Source organism: Pipistrellus kuhlii, unplaced genomic scaffold, assembly GCF_014108245.1.
Source record: "Pipistrellus kuhlii isolate mPipKuh1 unplaced genomic scaffold, mPipKuh1.p scaffold_m20_p_13, whole genome shotgun sequence".
Taxonomy (NCBI): Eukaryota; Metazoa; Chordata; class Mammalia; order Chiroptera; family Vespertilionidae; genus Pipistrellus; species Pipistrellus kuhlii.
Genome location: NW_023425438.1, coordinates 13,205,041 through 13,221,297, shown reverse-complemented (window position 1 = coordinate 13,221,297; position 16,257 = coordinate 13,205,041). Strand labels below are relative to the sequence as shown.

The 16,257-nt window shown below is 45.6% G+C and overlaps 1 protein-coding gene across 5 annotated transcripts in view; it reads left to right on the top strand.

Annotated features, from left to right (window-relative positions):
* Positions 1-16,257, top strand: part of MAPRE3 (microtubule associated protein RP/EB family member 3) — a 38,455-nt gene that overhangs the window by 15,909 nt on the left and 6,289 nt on the right. The window contains exon 1 of one of the 5 annotated variants that reach the window (XM_045580608.1): positions 6,958-6,972. The exons of the other annotated variants lie outside the window; for them this stretch is intronic. The gene's annotated coding sequence lies outside the window, so the exon portion shown is untranslated. Of the gene's footprint in view, positions 1-6,957; positions 6,973-16,257 lie in introns of those variants that run through there. 5 annotated transcript variants of the gene reach the window in all.

The following is a 16,257-nucleotide window of genomic DNA, read 5'->3' as shown; positions in this document are numbered from 1 at the left end:
GAAAAGGCAATGAACACTTTCCCCCTAGAACCTTCAGAGGGAGTGCAGCCCTGCTGACACCAAGATTTTGAACTTGATTTTGAGAATAAGTGTCTGTTTGGTAAGTCACCGATTTGTGATAATTTATTAAAGTGGCCACCAGGACTAATACCGTGGGCTGAAGTCAAGGTGTCCGCAAGGCCGTGTTTCTCCGGAGGACCTGGGAGAAATCTGTTTCCTTGCCTTTTCCAGCTTCAGGGGCTGCCTGCATTCCTGGCTCTAGCCTTGCATCACCCCACTCCCCGCTGCCATCATCACTCTTCTTTTTGACCCTCCTGCTTCCCTTTATGAGGATCCTTATCCATTCAGCCCACCTGGATAATCCAGGATAATTTTCCCATCACAATTTTCCTTTAATTACATCTTCAAAGCCCCTTTTACCATTTAAGGTAACTAATGCAGAGGTTACAGGGATTGCAACATGGACATCTTTGGGGGCCTACCACATCTGTATAATCCTAACAGGTGTGGATAGGAATGGTGGATCTGTCCACCACATCCCCATGTTCAAATAGATGCTAGTCCTCAAAGTAGGAAAGGCAGTACCAAAGGGTACGCCTCTTAGGCAAAGGTAGGAAACGTGAGGTGCATTACCCTCATAGGTTCTTCCAGGCAGAAAGTGTAGAAGGGCCAAGGTCAGCAGTGCTAAAAAGGTAGAGGTATGAATATGAGCAAGGTCAGGTTGTCCCTTTTGAGATGATGTTTATGGGGTGGGCGGTCTTGTACAGCACTCCCCTTTGGTGCTTAGCAGATAGACTAAGCTGAATAGTCCTTTAAGCGCATTTTATGCAGCGATCAGTCATAAAGCTGGTGCCTGTGAAGACAGCTCCCTGGGATGAGACAAAGGATGAGTCACAAAAAGTACACCTGGTACTGGAATTGGAGCTAATGGGGCAAGTTCAGTGGAGGTACTGGGAGAGTTGCAGGGCACGTGGGAGATGTGATGGCTCCCTTCATAATGATGGAAGTGGTTCATGGGGTGGTTGGTGAGAAGCTGAAGAGCTACCACTGAAACATTTCCATCAAGAGGCAAGAACTCGGGAGGGAGCGACCTAGAAATAGTTGTTCTTGAAGGCAGATGGAACTGCTTGAGGCAGTTTGCATCTACATCACCATCAAAAGCAGAGTTCCCTGTCCTGCTTCTGCCTGACTCTCAAGCTCTGGGAAATAATCATTTCTCCCTCAGAAGTAAATAAAACGTCCTGCTTGGAGAGGATGGGAGCGCATTAATTATTCATGTTTATTTTCATATTTACAGATGAAAGGCATGCTGACTTCAAAGAAGTAGAGTTGGGACTGGGAAAGAGAATTAATTCTCAACATTACCATTATCTACTAGAGAACATTCATGCCTATTTTGGAAAAGTTTTTGATGGTTGAATATAAAGTTGGAGAATTTTAAAAAGAGATTTGACAGCCAATAAAGGGATCAGAGGAAAGTCCATTAGGACAGAAATGCCTGTGTTCCTAACCACTCAAACTCATTTTAGGACACGGCATTAGACAAAGGTGTCCTGTGCGCTATGAAACATGAGATGTCATGGTGAATGCTTTGGAACCTTGCCAGATAATTAATGGCTTAATTCTGCTTCAGCTCCTCTTTTCATAACACCAAGACCTGAAGCTCCAATTAACGAATTTCACTTAAAAATAAGCAGCTTGTTGGATACTTGCTCTAGTTTAGAGGATAAAGCTCAAGGTAGGGGACAAAAAAGAACCCACCAAACTGAGACCACCTCTCTTGACAATTCTACTCCCACCTCCTAGGCAGACGGGCCTGCTGGAGGCCAGGTTCCAGCAACCAGGGCCACTGTTACATGGTGTGACTCCTGGCTGCTGGTCTGAGCAGCCATGGTGATATGGCACCGGTGTCTTTCACGGGACCAGCATCCTGACTTGGTGGAAGGGAGGCTCCTCCTGGATAATTTTTAATGCAAGGACATTCCAGCGTCTCAGCAGCCTGTGATGGTGTGAGATAATATCTAGCTCAGTTTTTAAGTTTGCATATAAAAAAAAATACTGCAGAAATATTATAAGGCAATGAAAAGTAAAAGTAAATTTTAGCCGAAAACGGTTTGGCTCAGTGGATAGAGCCGTCGTCGGCTTGGGAACTGAAGGGTCCCGGGTTCGATTCCAGTCAAGGGCATGTACCTTGGTTGCGGGCATATCCCCAGTAGGGGGTGTGCAGGAGGCAGCTGATCGATGACTCTCATCGATGTTTCTAGCTCTCTGTCTCTCACCCTCTCTGTACAAAATCAATAAAATATATTTTAAAAAAAAGAAAAGTAAAAGTAAATTTCAGCAATTATAAAACCATATAAATAATTGATATTTGATTACTATTTTAGTTACTTTGAAGTCTAAGAAATGATTTGAGATTCTTGGGGAAAAGTAATATATTTTTGTTGCAAATAAAATAGACATTTAAATAGAATTTACAAAATTAAAAAAAGAGAAGAAAGAAAGAACACTGCATACATGTAGCTGCTTTTTGGATGGTGGCAAAGAGCGGCTCTCACTGCAGAGATGCCCATGCCTTTCCCCACCCCACCCCCCAGGCATGTCTTCCTTCTCTCTCTGTAACTTCTTTCCTGAGCCCATTTCTTCTGTGACTCACTTCTTCCTCTGTGACTTTCTAAATAAACTTTCTCTTATATAAATAAGAAAACAAATAAACAGTGGCAGAAGAAACCAATTAACTAAGTGGTCATTAATACCTATGACCCTTCATTGACATTTTTTTCCCCCAGATTTCATATAGAAAGTCAGCATATCCTAAGGCTCCACCAACTGAAAGTCAGTCTTGCAGTCAATGTTGGGTTGCCGTGGCGACCCAGCACTGACTGCTGAGGGAGCTGTGGATCAGGCCTGGAGAGGGGCCTGCAGAGAGAGAGGCAGGCACTGATCTGCAGCCTCCATGGCAGCTGTTGATCAGCCATTGCCTCTCTCTCCAAACTTCGCCAGCAGCCGTGCCTCTGTTTCTCTCCAGGTCTCCACGGGGGTTGCTGATCAGCCCTGCCTCTCTGATCAGGCCTGGAGATAGGCCTAAAGATACTAACTAATCCTCAGAACTAACTGGGCTCACGGATCTGTATTAGTGATGGACCAGTCAGGTGATTCATGTGCACCCAAAATCCTGAGAACCTGTGCTCTAGAGAATGTTCCTTCTTGAGGTACATAAGTGAAGGTTCTTGGCTTCAAAGGCTTTGTCCAAAGCCAAATGTGACCCTGCCACTCCTTAGCAGAAAAAGAATTCTGCCTTTCTCTCGTACCCGGGACCTAGGAGAGAGTTGTCCACTAGCTCAGCACCACTGTGCGCTGCAAAGTCCCAGGCTTGTTCTCCATTCTGCTGTCTGCCAGGCAGACGGCTTCACCGCCTCAACATATTCACAAACAGCTATGAATTACAGCGCTTGTCTCCCAAACTGCCACAGAAGTGAAACCCTGAGATGAGCTGTCTGCCTCTTTCATTCTTTGATGGTATTTTGAAGTTTTTCTTGTTTTTTAAATATTTTTATTGATTTCAGAGAGGAAGGGAGAGAGAGAGAAACATCAATGATGAGAATCATCGATCGGCTGTCTCCTGCGCACGCTACACTGGGAACCAAGCCCGCAACCCGGACACTTGCCCTGAACAGGAATCAAACCATGAGCTCCTGGCTCATAGGTCAGCAATCACTGAGCTTGCAGTTTTTCTCACACCCTTAGAAGAAAAGGTTCTGTGGAATTTCTGGCTATTTTGCAGAGCATCACGAAACACCCACTGAGCTCCAGAGCAGCTGGGCAGCCCCTGCTCGGTTGTAGTCAAGGGGAGAAGTAACTTGTCTCTGCTGTGAGTTGGGCACTGTGTGGGCTATTTTCCAAATACTGCCTCGATTAGTGAGGAAGGCGATGCAGAGTGTGTAATTTCATGAACGAGTGAAAGACAGCCTTGAATTCTATCTTCAGCTCCAGGGTTGACTCACCACAGTAGCAAAGTAAGCTCTCTGGTGCCTCTATTTATCCTTCTATAAAATGAGGTTGTTGCCTGTTCTCATTGCCCAGTCATGAGTTCAGTGTTGGGAATACTTTGAACTTCTCAGATGAAAGATGATATAAAACTACAAAGCACAGAGTTGGTATGGAAGAGGATGCTAGAAAACTAAGATTGAGATGGGATGTGAGAGCAAGATGTCAGGATTTTCCACTCTGCTCCCATGGGGACTCATGGGCCTCCCTATGGCCTTGCTGTGTGAAGATGGTGTGACTGCACACTCTCATAGAAGGAGAGGCAGCCTAGAGCAGTGGGTTAAGAGCAGAGACTTTGGGTCCAACTCACTGAATCAGAACTCAAGGTAGGAGATGGAGCAACTGCAGCTTTAAGAAATCCCCGAGGTGATTCTGTTGCACATCAAAGTTTGAAGAGCAGCATGTCCTCACCAGACCGCTGATGGTCCCTAAAGAAGCTGTGTATTTCCACGCCTCCTACATGCTCAGCCTGTCCCACCCCTGAACCACCTCTTCCTCTCAGTCCCGCCCCCACGCATGCATCCCAAGCATTTCCTCTTGGCTTTGCTTACTACTAAATGAACTCCTACTCTCCCTTCAAAGCTAGATCACATATCACCTTTTGCCCAAAACATCCCCTAACCTTTTCAGAGAAATTAATTATTCCTGGATACAAATGAAATTAAGGAGAATCAGAAAAGTAACCAGGATATTTTTAGAGGGAGTGGGGAACAGTCACAGAATATTTACACTTTTATCCTGTTCTTCTTTAAACTGTGGAATTAATATGTATATAATTTGGATATGTATTTTAGAAGATCTGAAGAATGTACATACCTGATACCAGGAAATTTTGCTTTTTATTTTATATACTTCTTCAATTACCAGAGATTAATTGTTCAAATAATTGCCAGGGGCCTGGCCAGTGTGGCTCAGTGGTTGAACATCAACCCATGCACCAAAAGGCCGCTGGTTCAATTCCCAGTCAGGTTACGTGCCTGGATTGCAGACTCAATACTCAGTAGGGGGCATGCAGGAGACAGCTGATCAATGATTCTCTTTCATCCTTGATGTTTCAATATCTCCCTCTTCCTTCCTCTCTGAAATCAATAAAAATATATTAAAAAAATAATTACCAGCCCTGACTGGATTGACTCAGTGGATAGAGCATCGGCCTGTGACCTGAGAGGTCCCAGGTTTGATTCCTGTCAAGGGCATGTACCTTGGTTGCAGGCATATCCCCAGTAGGAAGTGTGCAGGAGGCAGCTGATCGATGTTTCTCATGGATGTTTCTAACTAACTATCCTTCTCCATTTCTCTCTGTAAAAAAAATCAATAAAATATATATTTTTAAAATTAATTACCAGAGAATAATTGATTGATTTGTATCCCTTGTAGATGATGTTATCATTGTATGTCTCTCTCCACGGTTTAGCTGTGGGCTCCTTGATGTGGGGGCCTTGTCCTGTTCATCTGTCACCAGAGCCCAGCACTGTCCCTGACACCTGGTGGGTACTCAGTGAATACTTACTGAATTTATGGGCTCTAAAACAGAGCCTGGGAGGCTTGGTGGGCCACTTCTGGGGACAGTCTGCTGCTGAGGCACAGCCTTCCCAGCACTTGGCGTGTCATCCTAGTTGAAGGACAAAGCAGAACGGAAGTGACAGTGGTGATTGAACCAATGCTGCCCACAGCCTTGATCACAAAATAAAGTTTGGTGGCAGTGTTAGGGGGGAAAAAAAAACTTTGGGGGTAGCAACTGGGCACAAATGGTCTGTGGATTGCTACAATATTATACACTTTATTAAAAGTCACTACAGCCCATCAGGGTGCCTCGATTGATTGAAGTGTTATCCTGTACACCAAAAAGGTTGTGGGTTCAATTCCTGGTCAAGGCATTTACCTATGTTGTGGGTTTGATCCCCGGTCAGGGTGCATGAGGGAGGCAACTGATCAATGTTTCTCACATTGATGTTTCTCTCTATCAAAAATAAGTAAATAAACATATCCTCAATGAGAATGTTTTAAAAAGTCTCTATGTTGTTATGATTCCTGTCTGCCTGCTCCAAGTAACCCCTACTTTTTTTTTTTTACAAACGAAATAAAACTCTCCATTCACTTTGTAGAGCTCTATATAAATAAATAAGAAATGGGTTCATTTTCGCACAGTTTCCTTAGTATCTCCTTTCTATCTCTGCCCCGCCAGAATTCTGCAATCATGAGATTGCCTGGAAGGCTCTGGCAACTTCTAGATATCCACTCCCAGTCTTACAATTCTCGATCAGACTCTCAAATCCTTAATCAGGCCAGAGGAACACAGATAATAACTGTCTGTGTTCTCTCCATGCCACTGAAATTAATGGGCATTCCTCCTCTCCTCCCCTTATTGAAATAGCTCAGTTATAAATCATGCTAGACTTTTCACTTTGACCTCCTTTGTCCACACATCTGAGAACTGGTTCCCTGACCTTCACCACCACCTCCCACACACATCCTTCCCTTGTGCCAACTTCCTCTGAGAAACTGGTGTGTGTATAATTGTTTAATTTCATGATTTTGGGAAATCAGAAACTTATTACTCATGTAACAAAGAGAGAAGAATAAATGAGGTATGTTCATATTTATTATACTTACAATTGAAAGCGATAGCAACAATTTTGTCAAAAATAGTAATAAAGAATAGTTTGCCATTTGGGGGGGGAAAAACATTATTATTTTTAATCCTCACCTGAGGATATTTTTCTATTGATTTTGAGAGAGTAGAAGAGAGGGAGAAAGACAGAGACATATCAATGTAAGAGAAACACATCGATTGGTTGCCTCCTGCACACGCCCCAACAGGCGCCCTGGTTGCAGAGGAGCCTGCAACCGAGGTACATCCCCTTGACCAGAATCAAACCCAGGGCCCTTCAATTCACAGGCCGACGCTCTATCTACTGAGCCAAACCAGCTAGGGCAAAACACATTATTTTAAAGTGATATTTTAGAGGAAAAAATATACTCATTCTCACAGAGTAATGTTCTCAGATGACTGATTGATTTTAGAAAGAGAGAGAAACATCGGGCCGAAACCGGTTTGGCTCAGCGGTAGAGCGTCGGTCTGCGGACTGAAGGGTCCCAGGTTCGATTCCGGTCAAGGGCATGTACATTGGTTGCGGGCACATCCCCAGTGGGGGGTGTGCAGGAGGCAGCTGGTCGATGTTTCTCTGTCATCGACATTTCTAGCTCTCTATCTCTTTCCCTTCCTCCTCTCTGTAAAATATCAATAAAATATATTAAAAAAAAAAAAAAAAAAAAAAAAAAGAGAGAAACATCGATGAGCTGCTCCACTCATTTATGCATTCACTGGTTGATTCTTGCATGTGCCCTGAGCAGGAATGGAACCCACAACCTTGGCATATCAGGAGAATGCTCCAACCACCTGATCTACCAGGCCAGGACAGATAAGTCTTAAAAATAGTGACTTATTCTAGAAGTTGGGGATGGATTATTTGAGGGGCAGAAATAATTCAACAAATATTAAGCACCTACTTCGGATTGTGACTTGGAATTAAAAATACAAATATGAGACACTGGTTGGGTCTGAAAGATTATGTCTGTCAAGAAAGCCAGAACTACCAGTATAATGGGATTCTTGAGAACCATGCTTTCCTAAGTAGGGGGTGGGCTCCCACAAGACAGAGACTTACTGAGAACATTTACTTAAAGGAATGCTTCTAAGATACCCCAGGATTTGGCTGGAGCCCTAACTTTTGTGGGCAGGAGCTGTCCAACATTTCAGCATACTTTTGCATCTGCCCACTTTGAGAGAAATGTAATGATGATCTGGCTGTTTTATTGTGTGCCAAGTTCTAAGGAAATTGACAGAGTTAGGGATCTAGCCTCTCATGTCTTTAGATTTGCTATTTTAATGACCATCTCTCCTTAAAATGACCAGCTCTCCTTACTAAGCCCTGAAAAAAAAAACAGACTTACATTTATTTGCTCAGGTACATTTGTACCAAAAAGTAAATTTAATAGAGCAAAGGATATACTTCTTTCCTATTTTGTGGTGTCTTGAAAACCAGAAAAATAATCGGAGCTTTCTTTGCAAAAACAAAATCAGAGCAAATAGAGTTAAGAAATGGTATGTCATCCACACCGTGGTTAGGCTTGATTAATTCTCTCCCCCCACTCGAAGAGACACTGTCCTAGTGACCAGAATACCAATGTCTACTAAACAGAGCACCACTCCATTGGACAACGTTAAAATTGCACTAGCATAGTTTTAGTCCCTTGCCATCCTTTTTTCTATATTCCATAGCAACCACTTCCTCTGTTTATAATTACAACCAGGTACTACATCATGACATATTACCATTTTTCCATGTCTGTTGCTTATTTTGCGTTGAAAATGATGCTGTCTTGTGACATCTAAGAAGACATACTGGTCTTACTGTCTATCACACATAAATGCTGATTTGCAGGGACCAGCATACAATTTCTATAAGGACCAAGTAGCAGATATTTTGTTTTGCAAGCCATACAATCTCAGTCAAAACTACTAAGTCTGCTGTTGTAAATATGAAAGCAGCCATAGACAATATGTAAATGAGTGAGCATGTCTGTGTACCAAGAAAACTTTTTTTTATTAAGGCTCTAGCTCATAATTGCTGAGCTCTGCTTATTAGTCATAATCAGAACAGCAGCTCATTCTTTCCTAACTTTGCTTAGTCCTCTTTATCATAAGTAGTCTTTTTGTTCTAAAGTACCTCTCAACTTCGTTCATAGTGAAGGCTCCCTGAATTGGCCACTGTAATTCTAAAATCTCCTTGGTGAAATCATGCCAGGACTTTCAAAATAAGGATAGACAATTGAGCTGCATGCTCACCAGGAAGATGAAATCACAAATCTGGGTTAGCATAAATGCATGTAAGAAGCAAGAACCTGGCCTGCAGGAGCACAGACAGGGTTAGACTGAGACAAACCCAGATTCTGGGAACAGTCAGTCCAAAGAGTTGCTTGTGCACCTGTGTCTTCTCAGTCCCCAGCCCCCCCTAATGCCTGGACCTTCCAGCTACAAAACCCCTACCAGATTTGTGGTTCCAAAGAACAGGAAAATATGGAGAGATCTCGCCCAGAGCCAAACTCCCATGGACAAAGCAAGAACAAACTGAAGGAAGTTCTCATTGGGTTTTTTGTAGTTGCCAAAAACTGGAAGCACCCAGATGTCCTTCACTGAGTGAATGGATAAACTGGTACATTCATACTTATACTATTGTTTGGAATATGACTTGGCAATAAAAAGAATTAATCCATGCAACTGATTGACGTTTCTAACTCTCGCTCTCCTTTCTTCTCTGTAAAAAAATCAATAAAATATATTTTTTTAAAATAAAGACACAAAAGCCTTTATTTAAAAAATAAATAAATAAAATAAAAGCTGATGAATTCCAAATCAGGTCTGTAGCTTTAGTTACTAATGTCAGCTCCCTGTTCTTAACAGTTGTTATGTAAGACAAAACTGGGGGAGCTGGAGGGAGATACATGGGAATTCTTTGTCCCATTTTGCAATTCTGGGTCTAAAATTATTTCAAAATAGTTTACAAAAATATGGATGGGCACTGATTTCTGCGAGCAGTACTTAGGAATCTCTTCAGTTTTTACTAGAAAAGATAAAGCCTCAAGAATTATTAATATAAGTTTTATGCAGTTTCTAAGCACTGTAATTTCATTTGCTATAATTTGGATTTATATATTTATATTTTTTAATTTCAGAGAGGAAGGGAAAGGGAGAAAAAGGAACATCAATGATGAGAGAGAATCACTGATTGGCTGCCTCCAGCACATTCCCCACTGGGAATTAAGCTCAAAACCGGGCTTGTGCCCCAACTGGTTCATAGGTCAGTGCTGGGCTCCATCTACCTTTTTAACTGCATCTCCTTCTGTCTCCAACATTCTTTCTGGGGTGAACTATTTGTAGTTCTCTTCCTCCTACCAGTCCATTCCTCTTTCCTCTTGACTCTTAATTTGCTTAATAAGCCTCTCCTTCAAAACCAAATTCAAACTACAAAGCCTTCCCTGACCCAGAAGCTGCATGCCATTCCTGCATCTGTGGGCTGTAGTGTGACATGTCGCCCTTTAGTTATTTCTTCACTTGTCTTGCTCCAACCCTAGTCTGTGAATTCCTCAAGGGCCCCGACTGGGTCTCATTCCTCCTCATAGGCCCCATGCCTGGCTCAGTGCCTGGAACACACACTCCAAAAAAACGAGTGAGTGTGTGTTAAAGTCTCTTAAATTCCTTAGTTATATTTTTTTCTATTCTACCCTCCCTTAATAGAGTAATAATTTTCAAAAGAAAAATTTCAAACATCGGAAGAGATTCTGATTAACCACAGAACAGTAAATGAATATTTAAGACATTCAACTTGGCCAAGGCATTATATTTAAATGTTTTTCCGTTCTTTCTTTTTCTTCATTACACAGTGGTGTAGAAAGACGGTGAGGTTTACTCACGAGCCTCCTTGGGCAGAGGATAGGATCTGGATTCTAAAGAGGAGGGCTGGGATGGCAAGATAGAGAACGCAAGCCTATGTGAAATCTGTGTACCATCTTAGAGGTTTACTAAAAGACGCGAGGTGTTCTCCACCTTGCAGGCAGCCACTCTCCAGTCCACGTGTCGTGCTGATGACAAACTCCTGACTTGCCTCCTCAGCGTCTTCATGACCTGGACTCCATAACGCTCTGCAGGTCTAGCTCATGTCCTCATCCTCCAGCAAGTGACTCAGTGTCTCTTTGTTTGTTTTTGCACAATCTAATGATCACTTCTCCGTCTCAGGTCTGGTGACTTCATTAAACAGAGTAGGTAACCTCCTCCTTGAAACGGGTCCCTCCCTGGGCTCCTGAGACACCACTGCCTCTCCCACCTCCTCTCCTGATCGTATTCCCTAACATTCCTCTAAGATTTAGTCATTGGTTTCATGCTCATTTTTAAAAATAAAAGTGATAATAAACATGTTTCACTGAGCCCCACTCATCCTTTATATTCTCCTGGAGCACTAGTAAACCACATGTACTTTCACCATTCAGTACCTCGTATATTCTGGCCTGTGGGGTCTCTTGTTTTATGAATTACTCTTCTTTCATCAACCAAACAAAGGCTCTTTAAGAACAAGACCCATGCCTTAAACTGATCCCGTGTGCTCGTGGTGCCTCATGGCATGGTCTGCACATTGTGTCGGTGGTCAATATACACTTGCTGATGGCGATGAAAGGAATGTTGCAATTCGGAGAGAGAAATATAAAGAAAACCTTTGAAATGTCCTTTCCCTTCTCGTAATGCTCAGGGGCCTAAATCAGAGCGAGTTATGCACTGTAACTGTGCAAAATCAAAGCGCTCTTCCTAGCACCGTGTGATGGTCCGGAAAAAGCATAGGGCTTGGGTTCCGAGGTCGGGGTTCCTGCTCTGGCCTGCCAGTGGTTGATCTTGAGCTTGAACAGGTTTCTGAATTCCAGAGCCTTCACTTCCTCATATTCAAAACTGAGGTAACAGCTAAGGCTTTCTGGAGACAAGTGCTGTAATCCACAAGAGTGGCATTGGTGGTGGGGATTTCAGGCACCATGCAGACCCGGAGAGAAGCTGTTGGAAGTTTGGCCAGCCTTCTGGGACCCCTCCCGTGCACGCCCCCACTGTAGGGCGGGTAGAGTCAGTCCTGGGGGCGTTCAGAAGGACTTGCATTCTGTGTGAGAGAGGACAGAGAATCTGACACTGAACATGGTCATGCTTGTTCTGGATATCGTCATAGTAGACTTACTGGTGGAAAGGTTAAGGGATTGTATGAGCAGTCTGTCTAAAAGGCGAGGAAATAAACTAAGGATTCTGAGAGGGATTGGCTGTGAGTGGGAGGAGCTATGAGAGCAGGGAGGGGCTGAGCCTGGGTCAAGGAAAAGTAGGCTGAGCAGCAATGAACCCAGGTGCTTCGGAGGAGGGGCGAACATACCACCTTGCGTGATGACAGCTGTAAGCCAGACAGTCGGAAGGAGCGTCATTCTAAAGGAAGAAAAGGTGGCATGTGCCCTCAGAGAAGCAGGCGTGCTTTGGAAGTGTGAAGGGTCCTTACGGAAACAGCAGACTCATTAGGACTATAGAAACGAATGTTCTCTCCCAACACGGCTCAGCCTTGTTCCCTCTCCATCCGCAGGCTAGCCAGCTGGGCCCGCAGCCACCTCCAGAGCAGGCACAGGAGAGGGCCTCCCCACCCTGGGGGGGTGCACAGAGCTGGGCTGAGAGGCAGTCCTGAGCCGGAGTCCTCCAAGCAGGTTAACAAGTTCTGTCCTCAGAACCATCCTAAAGGCCTGCTCTGAGGAACCTGGCAGCACCTTGCAGTTTCTCTCTTACTTGCCTCAGAGGAAGAGCTGTTTTAAATCTCACCCTGAGCATCCAGAGGCTTCGAGCTGCGTCTGGATGTGTGGCCTGAGAGTGCAGCCAGCATTCCACTCCCCTCCCTTCTCCTCAGGGCCACAAACAGGAAATGAGGTCAGACAGCCATCCTTTCTGAGCCCACCTGCCACCTGAAACCCCACACTGTGCTTTAACCTCTCCCATTCATCCATCCCTTCATTCATTCAACAAATATTCACTGAGCAGCTGTTGTGCACAGGGCCTTGAGCCAGTTCTCGTTAAAGAAAGAAATGGGCCGCATAACTCCAAAGTGTTGGCTCTGTCTTTGCGGCCACACCCAAAAGCCAAGCCTGTCCTTACTCTCTCCCTGCTCAGGACCCGCGCAGAGGTCTGTGGGAGGATGCTCAGGGTGCTGGGGAGAATGTGGGTCAACTATGCTAGCCATTCTCTGCCTGCTGTGCAGATTGCTCAGGCCCCAAAGACAGGGTGATATTGAACCTCTGGTTCCCACAGACAGGGTCCCTCCTTAATTCCAGAGCCTTCACTAATCCCTGTGCTCAGTAGTTATCATCGCTCTGATTCTCAGACCTGAAAACTGAGGCCTGGAGATCTCAAACCACTTGCTCAAAGTCTCTCAGGCCATGAGTGGCAGAGCCAGCCAACCCCTCTCTTGTGCCATGACACCTCGCTCACCACGGGCACAGCTTCCAGGAGGCTGCTGCTGGTCGCCTTGGATTGATGGACGGCTCCCAGCCTGGAGTCCGGTGACTTAGTCGATGTTTGAGGAACTGGAAGATCTCCAGCGGAGAACCTTTAGGAAGAAAGGCTTCCCGGCCTCTCTGCCCACCTGGATGTACCCTACCGAAATGGATTAACTTTGGCACATGATGAATTCCGTTCACTCCCCTCCTGGGTTTCCGTTAACGCTGTGAGGTACGGAGACAGAGCCGTCTGACCAGAACTCCCCACAGGACTCCTTCCCTGGACAGCAGCTACAAGGGCACTGGCAGCAACACCCAAACCAGCTCGGAGAAAGCCTCGTTAGGAGTTCAGATCATCGTTCAGCAGGGCACGTCCGGGACTCCAGCGGCTGGGGCCTCAGTGGGATTGAGGGTCTTAAGGAAGAGCTCCGTGACCTGAAAGTGTTCTGAGAACAGAACCCTGGAGAAGTTCCAGTCCTCGTCTGAGCCTGCGCCGTCCAGCTCCCTGTCCGGATGTGCTGCGTTGGCACAGACCGGTTCCCTGCCAGCCCGGACTACTCCACCGGCCCCGTCTCTTCCTTTGACTGATTCAGCCCTGAGAGGCCAAGCCTCCCTGTGAGGCAGGTCTTTGCTCAGCCATGAGAAGAAGGTGATTGGCTGGGTCTGCCAGGGCTTTGTGACCCGCTAGCCAGGCTCCCCCAGTCCCTCAGCACCTTTCATCCCTGCCCGCACATTTTGCCTCCATGTAACCCCAGAATAACCTTGATGTGTGATCCAAGGGGGCCAGGGAGAGCAATTTTGCAGATTTTCCAAACAGGTGACTCTAGCTCCCCTGGGCCTGGACGGAGGGGTACCCAGTGACCATGGGCATAGCCCCATGTCAGGAGCAGGACACGTTTGGCAGGCTCCGCAGAGTTCTCTGTCCTCTGACCCCACAGCACCTGTTCCAGTTTTCCTGGCCGGTAGGATGGCATCTACAAGTAGAATCTAAGAGAAATCTGGAGTTGGGTTGGGGGAGGTGGTATCGTGGTCAGAGGCCAACCTTCGGGAAGCCCAGGTGGCTCTTTCCAGGCCCAAGGGGCAGAGAAAAGCACAGTGTGTGGCCCCTCCTGGACTGGCATCTTAGACACTCGAAGCGGATGTGCGCTGGCACCTGCTTCTCAAGTGCCTTGATCCCTCGCTGCCTGCCACCACAACGCAGATAGCACCAGATACCTTCTGTGTGCCAGGCTCTGCTCAGCGCTTTGTATATGGCTCAGTTAATCCTCATATTAGCTCAACGAAGCGGGCACTGTTACTGTTCCCATTTTATAGATGAGGAAACTGAGGCCCAATGTCAAACAGCTAGAATTGGGAAGAGCCAGGGTTGAAACTCAAGTGGTCTGACTGGAGACCCAGTAATCTTTCAGCAGCACCCTATAGAGCCTGCTGGCAGCACGCCCAGCACCCTCTGCAGGAGGAAAAGAACTGGCGTGTCTTTCATCGCCATGCTGGGCAGAGGTAGAGGCCCGGGAACTGCAGAGGGCTCCTCTAGGGACCAGAGAATTGAAGAAGACTGTGGAGTCCTGAATTATCTTCAAGCCATATTTGTGGAAGACAGATTTCCACTGAAGACTGAAAAACAAAAAGCCAAAATTAGATTTGGTCTGGTGACAAGGTCCTTAAATATTACATGTGAAATTTCAGAGTTATGCAGACTTGGTTACGCTTTAGGAATATAAAGACCTGGATCTAAGTGCAGTCCTACGTATCCGAGAAGGAACTGGATGGTCTCTCAAAACTCTTCCGGCCCTGGCATGTTGAGATTTGGTCAAGATGACCACTCGCAAGGCCTCAGGCAGAATGACCGTCCACTCCACCCCTCCTAATGAGAGCTGTAACAGCCTTTCTGTCAGTCAGTGCGCCCTGAGCGTAACTTAGGGAATGATTTAGCAAAATCACCAGCTAAACCTCCTCGGCCTTCCTGTCCCGTGACTGCACACCTGGCACCAGAAGTCAGGACCCTGCAGAGCAGGCCTTTCCCAAGGTCACATCCTCAGTCTGATCTTGAATGGGGTTTTCAAGGCCCTAGAGCAGTGGTTCTCCACGTTCCTAATGCCACAACCCTTTCATACAGTTCTTCATGTTGTGGACCCCCAACCATAAAATTATCTTCGTTGCTACTTCATAACTGTAATTTTGCTACTTCATAACTGTAATTTTGCTACTTCATAACTGTAATTTTGCATTCATAACTGTTAATGAATCATAATGTAAATATCTGTGTTTTCCAATGGTCTTAGGCCACCTGGCTAGTGGCTCTCAACCTGTGGGTCGCGATGTGCCAAAGAATGTGGTAGAAACATGGGGCTGGGGTGGAAGACCCCACTAATTAGCCCCTGGGAACAGAGCCTGTCCACTCTGGGCAGTTGCCTACTGTTATCACAAGGAAAGTGAAGCAGCCCTTGGTAAGGAGCATGTTAACTTCAGAGTTTTCAGAGTTTTCTCAGACAATGTCTCCACTTTAAACAGAGGCAACTGGCCCGCTTAGGGCAAAATGCTTGAGCAAATGCTTCATATACCTCTGCCCCCGGTAGCGGTCTAGTTTGAGTCTAGGCTTAAGTCAGCCCCGAATTAAAAAAGTTGGACCTGAGGATGAGTTTAACATGAGACTTTGGGGAATAGGGAGGTGGGTTAGTTTAGCCCCGAATCTTAATGCAGACCCAATCCTAAGCCACTCCAGTTGGTCCAGCCCTTCTTAGAGCTGGCCATGAATAAGCACTCCACTCACCCTATGCCCTGGCACTGCCAGCTTTTGACCCAGACAGGCTCTTCCATGGGGAACCAGATCAAATTTAAGGGCCCTCCTTTTCTAAACGAAGTTAGGGAGAGGGAGGTTGGGGATGAGGAAACATTTAAAGGAGTCTTTGCTCAGGACCTGGGTGCCACCTGCTGGCCATAATTTAGTTGTATTTACAGGGCCAAATCTGTAAGATTTACAAAGGGAAATTAAGAGGGCATCCAGCCGTCCCTGTCACGTGATGGATAAGGGAACTGCTTTCTTAGTGACCTTTGAACAAGTGTGACAGAGATCCTTACTGAGACCCCTGGTGTCTTGGAGGAGTTCTTCTGAGCCAGGGCAAGGGTGGCATCACTTGAAGACCCTGAGGC